The sequence below is a fragment of the Amia ocellicauda genome, chromosome 7, assembly GCF_036373705.1.
Source record: "Amia ocellicauda isolate fAmiCal2 chromosome 7, fAmiCal2.hap1, whole genome shotgun sequence".
Lineage (NCBI taxonomy): Eukaryota > Metazoa > Chordata > Actinopteri > Amiiformes > Amiidae > Amia > Amia ocellicauda.
The window spans coordinates 19,108,087-19,124,641 of NC_089856.1; the positions used below are offsets into that span (position 1 = coordinate 19,108,087).

The 16,555-nt window shown below is 35.8% G+C and overlaps 1 long non-coding RNA gene across 1 annotated transcript; it reads right to left on the bottom strand.

The window, feature by feature from the left end:
* Positions 1-2,922: 2,922 nt before the first annotated feature.
* On the bottom strand, positions 2,923-5,260 carry LOC136754056 (uncharacterized). Its single transcript, XR_010817512.1, has 2 exons — positions 5,222-5,260; positions 2,923-3,159 (listed from the first exon to the last, which is right to left on the bottom strand). It is a non-coding gene; the product is annotated as an uncharacterized LOC136754056 (long non-coding RNA).
* Between the last annotated feature and the right edge of the window lie 11,295 nt (positions 5,261-16,555).

The window sequence follows — 16,555 nt, forward strand, 5'->3', positions numbered from 1 at the left end:
AGGTTTCAAAAACTTGTAACCCTCATCATGTTTAAGTATCTTTTTAAGAGATTCTGTATCAGTTAACATTTCAGATGTTACCTTGTTTCCACCTGCATCATCAGATCCTTTTCTCAATGTGATTGACACATTGTACACAATTTGATTCACTTCTGACAAATACTGTGCATAAAAAATAAAATCAGTGTTTCTAGCAAACCTACCATCGGCATTTAGTAAGCATGTATGAAGATATCGTGCTAATGTTATCTTTTGCTCACGTTTATCATGAAAAGTAGGTCCTCCTATAGGAAACAACACCGGAAAAGACTTTGGTTCATTACTCACATCCATAAGCAATTTTACAGGACTGTTTCCTTCTGCAGGTGCAACACACATAATGCTGTCAAAATGCTGATCAAGTACTTCTTGTGCAATATCAACAGGCTGTAAGCATGTGTCTAAAAACAATCCATGATGGTTATTATCTTGCTCTGACTGAGCATTATTTTGCTCATCTGTATCCTCAATGTCTGGATGATTTGACAAAGTGTCATTGTCTTGGTCACTGCACTGTCCACTCTGTTGTGCGCTTTTTAACAAGGGGTTTACCCAATCGTGATTGAAATGCACATCCTCATACCACATATTATTTGTTGTCAGGTATTCTAAGGCATTTTTTACATGCTCATTGCTTACAAACTGGTATTCATAATGACCTTTACAGGTAAGCTTCCTCTTTAGTTTTACTCTGATCATCAGATCATCTGCTTAACACTGGTCACTTTATCAATGCTGGATGGAACACCTACAACAGGCCCATGAACTCCATTCTGTCCCCTTTTTGGTAATGCAAGCATTTTCATGAATGGAATATGTTGTGCAATGAGATGTTGTTCAAAAGAATTTAAACACTTTAATTGTGGTGGAATAGGTTCCAAGTGGAGATTATTTGCTACACTTTCTGCTGGAATTTTCCCATCAAGACGTTTTCTGTGACATGTATAGCATATCCATAGTATAGATGTAGGACCTTCACATAGTGAACAATCTGCACCACAAATGTTGGTGCACACATGAAAGTAAGTTATATCTGTTATACACTTATTAGCAGCTGAAGCAACATGATTACCTTTGTTTGCATAACTCTCTCTATTGCATTGAATTACTTGTTTTTCGAAAAGCCGTCGATGACAAACTGAACACACATATTCTGGCCCATGAGCAATTGCATTTCTGAAACACTGAATTACATTATCCATTTGTTTTTGTTCATTGTTCCTCTGCATTCTTGTTGCCCAATTCCTTTTTTTCAGATTTTCTCTGTGCTGTTCATCTTCTCGGTACTTTCTTACACTTCTTTCTTTTGTAGCTCTTTTGTGCTCCTCATCTTTGTCATATTTTTTCATACTGTACTCTTTCACTGCATTTCTGTGCTCCTCCTCTTTGTCATATTTTTTCATACTGTAGTCTTTCACTGCATTTCTGTGCTCCTCATCTTTGTCATATTTTTTCATACTGTAATCTTTTGGCACACACACCCTGCATATCTCTGACCTTTACACATTGTACAACTTCATAATGACTCTGACCACAGTTGTTTAAGTAAATTCCAGTTTCACTGTGCCCCTTTGTGGCCAATTCACTGTTAATTTTACACTTTGAATATGTTAACCATCCATTACCTGTACATGTTTGAATATCTGTTCCCAACAGATCAGCAGCTGCCAGTATTTCAACTTCAGTTGCCCATGTTCCCACATACTTCATTCGTGAGTTTTTCACATATTCTTCAACTAATACTTGTCCTAATCTTAAGTGTGTCAAAAAATCTGTTGCTCTTTCAGTAAGGTGTTTAACAACAGCTAATCGCACTTTCCTGTTGTTATTTTCTGTACCACAAATTGCAAATGATAAAGCTCTGAAGAAACAGTTCCCATCACCTTTTATGGGTTTGTTTTGACAAGGTTCACCCATTGAATTAACATGCTCACCTTGTAATACATTGATACTGTATTCATTTTGCAGACAACTGAGAACATAACTGATCACACTGCTGTAATGTCAGAGGAGAGAATGACAACCTATGAGGCTCAGTTTGCCCAACAATAAGTACATCATTTGATTCAGAAGTGAAAGCCACTTTTGAGATTGTTTCGGAGATTGTTTCCATTACATTAATACCTGTGACCTCAAATTGACCATGTTCACTTGTGTTTAGAGATAATGCCAATCTCCAACAGTGCTCATGTACATCACTGACAGTTTGCAAGTAAAGTACTATGCTTGTACCATTTGGCACTGCCATACCTTTAGCATTTAGTGAATGGGCGTCCAATACTGCAAACTTGTCATCAGCCTTGATAACTGCAAATGGAGATGCTGAAAATGTCACAAAACATGCATCAAACTGTGCCATTGTTTTCTCTAAAGCATTTTTAAATGGTACCAGGAAGTGAATATCATGATCTACATTAGTTGTGCCAATTTATCCAGTTAAGGATTCACCAGGGGTTATGGAGAACACTTTGTCAAACACATCAACAACATTCGGCAGATCTGACACTAAAAGATAGTGATCATGTACTGTAACTGACTTTTGTATAAACCCATACAATTCATTGCCTATGTGGAGAATGTTATCAAGATCTTGTGCTGCCCATGAAAACACATTTTTCATTTGACTGAATAGTACTGCAGCTAGGCTGTTCGCTACACATTGCTACACACTGTTTTCAAAAAACTGAGGGTGTCCTTGATTAAACCATCCTCGTATAGAACTCGCATTTGGTGGCGGTGTACACTTTTTTTTGCAGTTTATCAATGTCATGTATTGCATTACCTGTCAGTTCAATTGTCTTTGATCCATTTCCCAATACAGACCTATTCAGATGATCTCCAGTTTCACATGAATTCAATTGCAATGATTTCAACTCACAAGAATTTATTTCAAATATGTGCCTTTCGGCAAATTTATTTGCATAGTTTATTTGTTCATATTTAATCAGCATTTTCTACAGCCATAGGCAAATTGTCCTTGCAGGGCGGCACGTTGGCCTCAGTGGGAGGCACATTGGCCTCAGTGGGAGGCACGTTGGACTCGTTCGACAGGTCTGTAGGGGCATCACAAAAATGTCCCTTCTTTACTACAGATTTTCTCCAATTTTTCTTCCTTGGCATCTGAAACACAAACACCAAAAAACAAGACAAAGTTATGAACATTATTATTCTCACCCATCACTGTCACATAACCTCGTCTCATTATTAGTAACCTACCATGTAATTCCTTTTCAACTACAAAAGCACCTACCAACAGTGCTCATTAGGCTCTATCGTTGGTATAATGTGTATGTCCACATATCCCAAGTTGCAAATACAACCTGTAATCTGTTTTACAAATAATTTAATATTTATATAGATACAAATGTAATTCACTTGTCCAATAATACTGCAAATGTGCTACAGTTCAGCCATAGCACTTACATTTATATTTGATCCATCCCCTTCTTAAAAAACTCATGCCTACATGGATGTTTAATGTACACCTATAATGAAGATGTCATTTGATAAGTTACAAACCCAGCAATATGAGGTTGAAAAAATTTACATTTAATGCTTGCAATTTTGAAATAATAATGTTAATTTTAACATGAGTGCTACTAGGCTAAACCAAGAACTAGGGGTGCACGATATTGTATTTTTGCCGATATTCCATATACCGATATTTTCAAACTCATTTTGGCTGATTGACGATACCGATATATACACAACTCTTTGTGGTGTTCAGGATGATGGCTCTTAAGATGCATAATTAAATTGGTAGTGTTAAAGGAGTGTGATTTACAAGCATTGCAAATAGCAATTTTGTTATCTGTTTCAGATACTTTGAAACACTTCCACACAGCTGACATGCTGAAGCTTGTTGCTGGCACTCATAATAAACATTTAGCGTCATAGTGTGCGCATAGTTAACGCGTCACCTTATCGGCCATGCACATCAGCAGAAATGTTCATATCTGCCGATAATTAACTTTTTAAAGTTTTTATCGGCAGATACCGATGTCGTGCCGATATCATTGTGCATGCCTACCAAGAACCTTAAGTGTGCCATTGATATGATAGGTGTCTGTAACTGCTACTTTCAATAGTTATGCACAACTTATAATTGGTGTCTGTAACATTTAACCACTGAAATACAAAATGTGCCTTACATGGTTAGATAAGTATTTTTTCAAACACCAACTGCTATTTTCACTTTATTTTGGCATGTGCTGCAACAAATATCATTCAATTTTAGAAGGTGCAATGTCCATAGACTAATTATCGGTTTTTATATATATACACGTCTCGTTCTACACCATTTTGAATACCTGTACAATCACAGTAGAAGTTCAAATATTACTTAGGCACGCCAAATGTGTTAACAAGTATTACTTCAACTTCAACATGAAACCAGCTGGTAATGTAGACTGTATAATTACATATATATATATATATATATATATATATATATTATATATATATATATATATATATATATATATATGCTAATTTATATACAGCTGTGGAAACAATTAAGAGACCACTTAACATTGATTTCTGAACTTGGCCTCTTAATTCTTTCCAGAGCTGTATATGTAAGACCACTTCATATAGCCCTACTAATACAACAGGCAACTGATACGATTATTTACATACAGCCCTCACTTAATATAATAACTACGACATACAGAGTGTCGTAGACTTTGCGTTGTGTTTTTTTGTTTTGAATGATTAATAGAATTCAACAACTAGATTTTGCGGATGATCAATCACAGTTTTACTGTTTCTTTCTTTCTTTCTTTCTGTACATTGAGTCAACTCCAAGCCAGGCATCCGGCCTCCATTACAGCAAGAAAACATTGCTTTATGCAACAGACAAATAAAATAATAAAATAAAATAATAATGAAACAAAGTGAGATGTGTTTTAAAGTAGATCTTCCGAAATAAAAATACAAATGCTCGCTATTCATGTCCAAGCATAAATCACAAACATCTCTACACGAAAGTCACTGCGTCAAAACCCAAGCACAAATATATTTATATTTATTTTAACCGTAATCCAACATTTTGACCCATTAACTCAAAAAGGGGTTTAACAAGAAATTATTAATTAATATCAATGCATATTAACAACGGATGGCAAGTTTAAAGTAAAGATTTAATACAGATCAAAGAGGACAATAATTCCATGTGGCTTACCTTCGTAACAGGAAAAAAACATTAACCTATGACCTCTGCACGCTCACAAATAGAGGGTAAACTAATATCTTCCCCTAAGGACTATAAATTAAAACGGCTCCCCCTGGTGGTAATACCAACAGTACTCCAGACTACATCTACACATAAACTAAACTGACCTAAACAGCAGCTGCATTACTTTTGCTGTACACTGTATACGTTAATATATATATACAAATTAAATCATAGTTTTACATAGGGGGGTCATAACTTAGTGCTCTTCTCTCTCAGTGAAATTGTAACATGTTATATATTCATCTGTGCAGAATCGCTGGCTCTAATCAATAGCGTTTAAATTGTGAAGATAAGACATTTCCTGTGTGAGCTACACCCGAAACAATGGACAACGGTCTGGCGCAATTGTTAAAAACGAATTGCCGCTATTTGCCCCTTAGTGATATACTTTGCTTTTCCAGGTTTAAGTATATATAACGCACACATCATTAATCAATGTGACAAACAAATAAACATCTAAATAAGGTTTAGAAGGTAACTACGAATGTATAATCTGCAGCAGTTATGAGCTGCTTACAGTTTATTTTTATTTGCTTGGTTTGTTTTAGTACACAAACGAGTCAGGGATTCTTTCAGCTATAGTTAAAAAATACCAGAGACAAACCGAAAGTGTAACAAAAAACAATAATTAAATGTAATGAACAACACACAGCAATGCAAGATATTTAAATACAAACAGGAAAATTAACAGTGGTACAACAGCAATGACTTTGCCGAATCTGTAGCGGTGGATTATTGCTTTCCATTGAAAGACATTTCAAACTGAGATCGGCTGGATCCTGCATAAGTTCCTGATTCCTGGGGGGGGGGGGGGACTGTTCACAATTTCTAGAATTGAAAGGGCTATACAAGTTTTTAGATTGATGTACACGAACGAGACTTGTAGAACAAAGTGTTTACTAAATTATTATGATACCATAGCTATTTATATTATAACTAATTTAATTAAAAATGATACATTGTAATCAAATCAGGGTAGTTGATTTTTTGAGATTATTACCGGCTTGTACTTTAACATATTTGACCACAAGAGGGGGAACTTGACCATGAAAACCGATTTTGTCAAAATGTACCTTCATCTAATTTATATGATTAGAATTCTGAAACCATACATTTCTTGACTGGAATCACCTGGAAGCCTCAATAGTATTATTATTATAATTTCTCTGCCATGATTTTCAAAAGCTTATACAAACAATACACTTCACACAGTGATACACAGCTGTGTAGAGTGATGCCATATGCAATATGGACTCCATATGTCAGATGGGCTGGTGGCCAGTTTGTTTTAAGTGACACATTTGGGACAATTTTCAAACGTCTTCTTCTCTGAAACCACAGGTACGATTGATGTGGAATTTTGTACACATGCCCTTGGCTAGATCCCTCATCAGATTTGTTAAAGGCAATATGATTGATGAAACGAGATGGTTGCCATGAGCCAATCAAATTTGAGGAATGTTTAAATTGCATAAGGTGTATAAATGAATAAATTGTACTGTGTAGATGTGTACTTGGCCCACTGCATTGCTGCTTGCAGCTATATTTATTTTTATTATTTTTTCACCGTTTTTTTGAAAAGCCTATAAAAACCAAACCGCTGTACAAAAACTCATGAAACTTCATACAGTGATAGATGGCTATGTAGTGCTATGCCATATGCAATATGGAGGCCATGGTCTGGTGGCCATAGTGGCTTAAGTGACACATTTTGGAAAATCTACAAAAATCTTCTTCTCCGAAACCACAGACGGGACAGACGTGAAACTTGGTGTGTGATGTTATGTTATGGCCTATATTCAGATTTGTTCAAGACAAGTCGATAAGTCAGATGGTTTGGCAGCCATATTGGATTGGCCAAGAATCTTCAAAGATCTTCTTCTCCGAAAGGGTTGGTCTGATTGATACGAAGTTTTCTGCACGTGACCTTGGCTAGCTCCTCAAGTTGATTGAAAAAATGAGATGGCCACCATGAGCCAATCAAATTTCAGAGATTGTCAAGTTGCAAATAAATGCATATGGCGCAGTATGGAACTATGTTAGAATGTATTGGACTGATTTTTACTTGACAGGATTGATACCATAAGCAATGTGGTGGTCACTGGTCATTATTATTATTATTTTACTTATTTGTTCTTCTCTTCCACCAGAATATGTTCAAATGCCTATAACTTTTGAACCGAGGTCTAAACAGTCACCAAACTGCATGGAATGTATGTAGGAGTCTATGGCATGGTCACTCGACTACAAAATGGCGCCATCATGTAACACGGTTTGGCAGCCATCTTGAATGTAGTCCAAACAATAAATGTCAGTTTTCAAACATCGTTTTCTCAGGAACGGTAAAGAGTTCAGATATGAGACTTATAGTACATACTGCGCTTATGTTAATACTTAATTTGGCTATTTCCAAAAATGTATAAATCACACGGTATGGCAACCACCTTGGATTATGCTGAAAATACTTCAGCCTCGATTTCTCATAAACCCTTAAACTGGCTGATGTGTGCTTTGGTATACAGTATGTTTGGACTGTGTTCTATACATATTCTTAAAGAAAAGATCCTACATAAAAACACATGGCAGAAATGAACAAAAGATTTTGACTTACTGTAAATTTTGTTCAATTTTAAGCCTGCAATGACACACTGTCACCACTGGCAGCAGCATATACCACAAACAGGACAGAGAAAAAATTACGAAGCCTCCATCTTGGGCATGTACATCGTAACAACAAAACACTATCACTCATTTTCAACAGTATAAGAGTGGAATATTATTTTAAACACAAAAACACGTCAAATAGTGTAAACTGAGATGTGTTTGTAGTGAGGGTTGTTTCAGCTGTAGAGAAACCATGAAGGAAAGCGAGGGAGAAACCGAAAGTGAAAGTAAAAATATTCTTAAATGTGATTCTCAACACACTGTAATGCAAAATGAACAGTGGTACAACAGCAATGACGTTGCTGAATCTGTAGTGGTGGGTTATTGCTTTCAAATTAAAGTCATTTCAAACTGAGATCACAACGAGTGCTTTACTTCCTGTTTATATCATCTTACCGATGCAACACCCCAGCAAACAAGGACGTATTGGGCCCATGAGGGTAAAACATGGGTACCGTGGGCACGTTCAGCCCATGCAAAACCCGCACTGGCCCAATTCTGGTACAGCAGCATACAGCCACCATAGCTGAGCCAATGCTTAGCGAATGTTGGGCCAGTACACACTAAAACCTAGTACGGCTAAAAAGTTTGTTCATTTATAATTTATTTTGCCAAATCCAGCTAACACACGTAGTTGTATGTTAGCACGTCAGTGTTTTGAGACAATACTATTTCCATAGGTTTTTCCATAAATTTGGTATTAGCATTGTTTGACAGGTTGTAAGTTATAGTCTACACACACACACACACACACAGATCAATGAACAATGACTTAAACATACATGGCGTCCTTCAAATACATCAGGTGCGATTAAGGCATGAATAAAATAAAATAAAATGACAGTTTCTCAGAAGGAGCACGAGCGCACCAATGCTCTCGAAACACTCACGAGACACGGTCGCCCCTCACTCGCGAGCTCTTCGTGCTTAACTGTCTTTTGCTTCAGTGGTCTGATCACTCGGCTAACTTGTCATTTGCTGCTTGGGTCGTTCATGTCGAATATCGATTGAAGTAAGTCTTAGATTTTATGTTTATCCTATACTGTGAACTGTAATATTCGTTTCTGTGCGGCAATTAGAGAAATGTCATTTTATCAACAAGGAATAATAATTAAGTTAAAGCAGTAATGTTGGTTATACATGTTTTAATTCTTATAAACTTCATAACTTAGTTAAAGTAGATGTGTACCCTTTGCCTTGATTGAATGATTAAAACAATAAATAATAAAATAAACATGATGTCGGATCAATGTTAAGTTTCCTTATGTACTTGTTTCTTTCACATGCCCCCCTGCTCCCCGCTCGGTTTACGTTTTTTTTATGTGCTTAAAGTATGTATATAAAACCAATATTTTTTTGTTGACCATGATTCACGATTCACAGAAAATATCTGTATTTTGCACCCTCAGATAGTTTTTTTTGTGTGTGTGTCAGACAAGACCGTCCGTCAGACAAAAATAAGTATCACTAGCGATTTTTTTTTTAGTCGGTGTAGTGTATAAGCCTATGTGCCCTTTATTGTATAATACAATTTTTTTTGTCGATTTATGATTCATGACTGACAGAAAATATCTTTAATTTGCCCTCCTCAGATTGTCTTTCCTAATCAGACAAGATAGTCCTCACACAAAAGTAAGTATCACTGCATAGCCTTTTTAGTTTATTAATCTCCATAAATTGTGGTTTGAAATATCAAGCATTTCATGACAGGTTACATGTGTATATTGATATTGTAGTAATGCACTGTTTTCACAAATTACTTTTGTGTAACAATTCTCAACCAGTACAGCTAATTTAAAAACTAGTTACTATTGTTGAGTATAAACCTACTTAGGTAGGTATGCCAGGTAAGTACGCACAGTGAAACTATTCACAATGTGTTTTTACAGACCTATGAAAGTGAGCTCATGTAAAACAAATACAGTGATACAATTCACAAGGTGTTTATTCTCATTTAAAGCTAATTTCAAAATGATAGTTTTTTATGGACAGTGTTGCTGGAGTACAGCCTTTTTTGTTTTGTTTTCCAGATAATCTGGGATATACAAATTCTGAAATGGCTAGCCGTTTGTTTACATCGCTTTCCTACTGGTCAAAGTGCAGGCATGAAGAAGGGATACTTCAACAACTGTCAACTTCTGAGCCTGCTGGTGTAGGGTGTCATTCCTCAGATCCTGAAAATGCTTTCATAGCAGACAAGGAGGCAGAAGACATTGAATATGTAGATGGCCAAAACCAATTAGAATCAGATTATGAACATGATAACTTTCATATTAATGTTCCGGTAATAAATGAGAATGATAGTGTTGGTGAAGTTGATAGCGACGATGAATTCCCTTATAGTGGAAGTGATTCAGATTCTGATTCTGATTCTGATTCTGGTGATTCAGGGGATATTGGCCTTCAGGATGAACTTTGCGAATGGGCAGTAAAACATGGCATCCATCAGAATGCGCTCAGTGATTTACTTTGTATTTTGAGAAAACATAATCCATCCTTACCAAAATGTGCCTGTGCTTTACTGAAAGCAAGTCAGACATCAGCTGCTGTAAGACAAGTTACCGGTGGTCAGTACTATCACTTTGGTATTCTGCCCTATATTGAGACAATTTCTGAAAAATTGCTAGGACTGGAGAATGACACCATTGCACTTTTGGTCAATGTGGATGGCCTGCCACTTTATAAAAGTTCAAATTTACAACTGTGGACAATTTTAGGGAGGATTTCTTTTGAAAAAGCGCCATTTGTGATTGGTCTCTTCTGTGGTGAGGGCAAAACCAAAAGATGTAGACGAATATATGTTGGATTTTGTGGAGGAAACTAAACGACTGGAACATGGTTTTGAGGTCAATGGGAAAAGATTGAAACTGTGCATATCGTGCTTTGAATGTGATACCCCAGCTCGGTCCTTCTTAAAGAGAACCAAGGGCCATTCAGGCTACTATGGATGTGACCGATGCATGCAGGAAGGTACATATGTCAATCGACGTATGACCTTTCCTGAGTTAAATGCCCAACCACGCACCAATGAACACTTTGATGAAATGCATAATGAAGAACATCACCATGGTCGCTCTCCATTACATGGTTTAAACATGGGTTTAGTAACCCAGTTTGTTTTGGATTACATGCATCTGGTTTGTCTAGGGGTAACAAGGCGTCTGCTGATGCTATGGTTGAAAGGTCCTCTCTTATGTCGGTTAGGTTCACATTCAGTTACAGCCATTTCCCAACGCTTAACAAGCTATAGGCAATATATACCTGTGGAATTTGGAAGGAAGCCAAGAGGTCTGTCAGAAGTTGATAGATGGAAAGCTACCGAGTTTAGACAGTTTTTGTTATATACAGGACCATTTGCATTAAAATATCATCTTGCTTCCCCTTATTATGAAAATTTTCTTTGCTTGTCAGTAGCCATTTATTTAATGCTTTGCCTGGAAATCTGCGCTTATTATTGTGATTATGCAGACAGTCTTATACATTTTTTTGTGAATCAATTCATGACAGTGTATGGAGCAGACCAACTTGTGTACAATGTTCACTCTTTAACACACCTAGCAGATGATGTCAGAAAATTTGGTGCTTTGGATTCGGTTTCTGCTTTCCCTTTTGAAAACTACATGAAACAGCTAAAAAAATTGGTGCGAAAAACACAATTTATTCTACAGCTACTCATTCAGCGTCTTTCTGAAGAAAGGCACTTTATTGGTCAGAAAAGAAGTAAAAGAAATCATCAGGGATTGAGACGTGAACACTCTGGGGGTCCAAATATTCCTATGATGTCACAGTACAAACAGTACAAAGAACTATTTTTACCTGACTTTTGTGTTAAGATTTCAATGGGAGATAACTGTGTCATGATAAGAGGAGCATTAGGTCTTGTTGAAAATATATTATCTGATGGGAAAGATTCATATATTGTTTTCAAACAATTTAAACATCTGGAATCCCTATACAGACACCCAATAGATTCAGCAACAATTGGCATTTTTAAAGCAAGGGAACTTGAGCAAAAGCACACAAACTACAAAGTTTCTGAAATTGAAAAGAAATATATTTTAATACCCTGTGGTAACGTATAGGCTGCCACTCCACTGATACACACATATTGAAGGGAACACAAGATCACATTGTTTTTATTTTTTTTATATTAAGGACAATTTGTGTAAACATGGACATGTACAAAATAGCCGAATTCATTGGAAGAAATTAGGTGGCTGTCAAAAGCAGCAAATGGATGAGAGGGGAAAGAAAATGCTTCTGGCCTCCATACATGTTCACAAATCGCCTATGGAAGGCCCTCCTTACTCATGAAGAGCCTGATGAAAACACATGGAGCATGTCTTCCGTGCACTGTATGGCTGAAACAGGTAAACTTACATTGATAAATTATTTCCATATCTTAAAATGTGTTAAACTATTGAACATTCATATTATTCACAAGGAGTTGCAAAATATCTTGCTCGACTAACAGTTTATCACAGTGCTGTCCTCTCCAAGTGGATAGAATGCTTCTTTAATTATGTAGGTTTTTCACCCAGCTGACACAAATTATCTGTTTAGTTTTGTTGATTTGTATAGCAGCAACTGTATTACTTTGTACAGGACAAAGAGATTAATATGAACGAGAGTGTCTGTGAGGCAAAAAAGTTCAACTTTTAGTTCCCCACAGCAAAACAGATAACCGTTTTAAAACCCCTAATCCTTCCATACAAATATAGGACTGCTTGTTTTAAAATCATAGGTCTGCATAAAGACACTTTCATAGAGTTCCATAGGAAATGCACTTAGATGTCTACATCCAGTAATGCCTTATTATTTGTCTTGCAGCAGACTATGAGAAGGCCAGAAGAAAAGCAGCCAAAGCAGAGGTGGAGTCAGATCTGCAGAGTGACATTGATGATCTGCAGCAGAATAAACGATCTAGAAAGTAATATACATAGTTATGCAATTTATTGCATTTATTGCAGCGTACTTTACAGTTGCTAAAGAGAATGGTGTATTATTTTTTGTCAGTGCTAAACGTAGATTAAACCATTAATAACGCTTGTCATAGTGCTTTAGAAATTACCCATTTACCATTTTTCCAACTTATAAGTCTGGTTGACAATTTTTTTCTTTTTTTTTTTTTTACATAATAGGAACTTGTAATACAATGAAAGTAACAGTTGTATAATTATTATTATTTATTTTTTTATAGACGTAATAAGAGATACGATTGCAAATCCTCAGACAGTGAGGAAGGTGCACCGGTAGGAAGAAAAAATAACTCAGTTCCTGTCCTACCACCACCACCACCACCACCTTCTCCATCAACAACACTACCACTACAACCAACACTGACACCATGTCCACCAACACCACCAACACCAACACCAACTCGGACATGGTCACTGCTACATGGATCACCACCACTTATTCAGCCATCACCACCATTGATTCCAAGGTCACCCAGAAGAACATCACTTGAGCAAGTGACTGGTATGTTTTATGTAGCTCTTTGACTTCTCGTTATATAAAATCAGTTTTTCAACCATAAAAGTTAGGTTTCAACATTTATATTTCTTTACAGTAGTTTTCAGAATGGACTATGATGTAGCAGAAACAGCTTAAACAGGTCCAGAATTACTCCTGTGTTCACTATTATAATACATAAATAATGAGGCTGAGGACATATCAACATATTTAGACAGAATGTGAAGTGAACAAAATAAAAAACTGGAAGTTTTTTAAGTTTACCAATTTATTTGATGTTCAAGTTTTCTTTAGCACAGAAAAATGTAACATTTATTTACGATGACCCTGAAGTGCAATACAGAACTGCACATTTGAAAACACCACAACAAATTCAAAAGCATAATTACAAATTAGAAATTAGAACTCTAAACTCTACTGTTGATTGCAGCAGTGATTGACAGGTTGTTTTTCCTATAATCAAAGATGCTTTCTTATGTTTGTACCCTTTTGAGTTAATGTTATTGGGTTTTCCAACTTGCAGTTGTGTTTTGCACTTTGAGGTCAATGTACTAAACAATTAAAAAAAAAATCAGTTTTAAATAATCTTGTCACTGCTTTTTGAATTTGATGACATCAAACAGCCTGCTATCTCAAGTGCTTTTGCTATGGGATTAGTAGCCTCCACACAGTTTTTGTTAGGAGCAATACTCAATCATAAATGAAAACTATTAGATAGCTAATACCTTTTGAATTTTGCAGCAAGGGACCGTCACCTTGTGACCTCCATAGAAGAGATCAAATGTGAGCTGGCTATTTTGAAGAGGATGGTGGCAAATATAGCAAAGCAGTTCAACAGTGGTTCTGAGGTGGCACTGCCAGATGATGTCTCCTTGCCACTGAAGACATTTGAACATGTGGACAGCCTTGAACAACTTTTAGAAGAAAAGAGCTACAAGGATCAAATGGTAATATTCATTATAAACAGTGTGATAGCAGATACAAGTTTTTTGATATACCAGTAGAAAAATCCTACAAATAATAAAAAGAGCAATAACTTTAAAAAACAAATTATATATGGCTAACAAAAACATAACCTTTAACAGTTAAATGTAAATGCATTCACAGTTAGCATTGCAAAATGTTAACTATACTATACCTACCACTGTTAGGGATAAATCTACACTTACCAAAAAACATGTTCTTTATGGGAGCACATGTAAGTAGCATTGCTGTCTTAAGTTTAAAGCCATACTTAATTTCTGCTTTAGTGCAAACAGTGAATATTTTTTGGGAGTATATCAGGACTATACAGTTTGCAACTCGGGTTCAATTGTGGCTGACTGTGGCTCAGACTTGGGCTGGGGGCAAGGAGACCAGGTTTTCCAAATTGGGTCCAAAATAATAATAATTTAAAAAATCTATATAAGGACTAACACATCACAGCACTTGCAGTCTTGCAAGAATGCTTACAGCAACAGGTCATTCTAGCTCTTAACTTAACCCCAACTATTCTTCTTTTTGATTTTGTCAGACTGCCTTCCTTGGATTAATTGGTGGGGTGGATGTTCCTACTGCTGTCCGCAGAATTATGGCTGCCTTAATTGGTAAAGAATTAGCAACCAAATTCAATTGGAAGGGACTTGGAATCAAAAGATCATTTTATGACCTCAAACTTCGAAAAGTGATTGCTGGTGAGCAACTTGTATATCTTACACTTTGCCTGTGCAGAACCTTAACATTAGTTGAAAACATTTGATTTTAATATTCATATATAGTAAACCTGCATGATATGTTAAATAAATGTTATGTTAAGAATATTATGAAGTAAACATACAAGTATCAAAGTACTTGATAACAAGAGGGGTGATATGGGGTTTGGGGAATTTCAATGTATATACAAGTCTGCAGTCTACTGTATTGTACATCTTTACATATTTATTCAAAATGCATGAGTTAAGCTTACAGATACGTGAAAGTGTGAGATAGCATGCTTTTCCAGACCAGTAAACTTGACAAGTCTAATTTTTTAATTCAATAATTTAGTATTAATTCATTCTAAAAATAAGTCTCTAATATGTTTGTGTCCACCAGCTTCTGTGAGAGCAACATTATGGCAGATGACTGAATTACATTTTGTTTTATTCATTTGAAATTTTAGATGCTGTACGCCATAATCCATTGACAAAAACAGCACAGGACTCTGAAATTGAGATGGCAGCAATGCTGTGGCTGAGAAATGCACGAGATCGGGCAGGCGGAAGGAAGCAGCTCCTCTTGCAAGCAATGAGAAAACAGCAGGAGCAGCAGGAGCAATAACAAAATCAAGTAAAAACCTTCACCCACATACAAAGCCTGCTAATGATGGTTACCTTTTTTGCTTGTCAGAGAGAACCCATGATTTGTAGGGGAGTTTGTAATTTCTGAGTGGGTGAGCTAATGGGTCAAAGTTTTTATTTGGTCTGGGCCTATGTTATTTTTATTTATTATTCTTGTTTGTTTAGCACACACCCTTTTCAGGGTGACTTACAGTTTTCACAAAATGTTAGATTTATTATTTATTATTAATAATTTAGATTGTTACAGTTTTGGGGAGTAAAATTCTATTTTAAATGTAATTTGTGTTGTTAAATGTTCTACATATGAAAAAAAAAATCCCATAAAAAAGTATGATTGTTATAATTCTATTCTTCTTCTTCTTCTTCTTCTTCTTCTTCTTCTTCTTCTTCTTCTTCTTCGTCTTCTTCTTCTTCTTATTATTATTATTATTATTTATTATTATTATTATTATTACAATTTGTATACAGTGCTTTGATGAAAAGGAGGAAAAGAGAGTCTATGGAACAAAGAGCAGTGAAGTCCAGTCTTTTTTTTGTTGTCTTCAGCCCTTGAGTCTCTTTTTTGTGTATTTTTGTTCAGTTGCTATGTAAATAAATACAGGCGGAAGCCTTTACCACCTACAGTCTCCTGTCTGAGTCACCACCTTTGTTGTAAATTAATTGCATTTCTAGAGAACTTAAAGTATACTATATACTACTAGATATGCAAAATACTTATGTTCTTAGATTGCAAGTAGACTAGATGAATTTATTTCAGAAGCAAACTATTATTATTAACATAATTTAATGTAAGTGTACTATAAATAGACTAACAACAATTTGT